This window comes from Neofelis nebulosa, chromosome X (genome assembly GCF_028018385.1).
Source record: "Neofelis nebulosa isolate mNeoNeb1 chromosome X, mNeoNeb1.pri, whole genome shotgun sequence".
NCBI classification, from domain to species: Eukaryota; Metazoa; Chordata; class Mammalia; order Carnivora; family Felidae; genus Neofelis; species Neofelis nebulosa.
The window spans coordinates 80540319-80541559 of NC_080800.1; the positions used below are offsets into that span (position 1 = coordinate 80540319).

General features: G+C 37.6%; 1 non-coding gene across 1 annotated transcript; it reads right to left on the reverse strand.

The window, feature by feature from the left end:
• Positions 1–905: 905 nt before the first annotated feature.
• On the reverse strand, positions 906–1012 carry LOC131503264 (U6 spliceosomal RNA). The gene has a single exon (XR_009257368.1). It is a non-coding gene; the product is annotated as a U6 spliceosomal RNA (small nuclear RNA).
• Between the last annotated feature and the right edge of the window lie 229 nt (positions 1013–1241).

Below are 1241 nucleotides of genomic sequence, written 5' to 3' on the forward strand. Positions count from 1 at the left end.
GTTGGAGTTCCTGGTGGTGTTCTCTGGTACTTTCTAATCCTTTGCTGTTTTTGGTCTTTTGGTCTTTTTGTTTTTGTTTTTGTTTTTCATCTTTTCACCCCTGAGAGAGTCCCCCTTAAAATTTCTTGCAGGGCTGGTTTAATGGTCACAAACTCCTTTAATTTTTGTTTGTCTGGGAAACTTGTTATCTCTCCTTCTATTTTGAATGACAGCCTTGCTGGATAAAGAATTCTTGGCTGCATATTTTTCTGATTCAACACACTGAATATATCCTGCCACTCCTATCTGTCCTGCCAAGTTTCTGTGGATAGTTCTGCTGCAAACCTGATCTGTCTTCCCTTGTAGGTTAGGGACTTTTTTTCCCTTGTTGTTTTCATGATTCTCTCCTTGCCTGAGTATTTTGTGAATTTGATTATGATATGCCTTGTTGATGGTTGGTTTTTATTGAATCTAATGGGGGTCCTCTGTGATTCCTGGATTTTGATGTCTGTGTCTTTCCCCAGGTTAGGAAAGTTTTCCGCTATGATTTGCTCACATAACCCTTCTACATCTATTTCTCTCTCTTCCTCTTCTGGGATCCCTATGATTCTGATGTTGTTCCTTTTTAATGAGTCTCTGATTTCTCTAATTCTTAAATAGTGCTCTTTTTCCTTAATCTCCCTCTTTTTTTCTTCTTCGTTATTCTGTATAAGTTTGTCCTCTACATCACTGATTCTCTGTTCTGCCTTGTCCATCCTTGACGCCACTGCATCCATCCGTGATTGCAGCTCAGTTATAGGATTTTTAATTTCATTCTGGCTATTTTTTACTTATTTTATCTGTGTAGAAAGGGATTCTAATCTATTTTCGACTCAAGCTAGTATTCTTATTACCATGATTCTAAATTCTGTTTCAGACATTTTGCTACAAATATGGAACGCTTCACGAATTTGTATGTCATTCTTGCACAGGGGCCATGCTAATCTTCTCTGCATCATTCCAATTTTAGTATACATGCTGCTGAAGCAAGCACAGCTTTTGTTGATTTTGATGGGAGTTCTCTGTGTCCCTGGACCTGTATATCTGTTTCCTTCCACAGATTAGGGAAGTTTTCTATAATTGTTTCTTGAAATAAATTTTCTTCCCCCTTTTTCTGTCTTCTTCCCCTGGGACTCCTATGATGCAAATGGTATTATGTTTCTTGGAGTCATTGAATTCCCTAATTCTACTTTATTGATCCAAGATTTTTTTTCCCTCTTTTG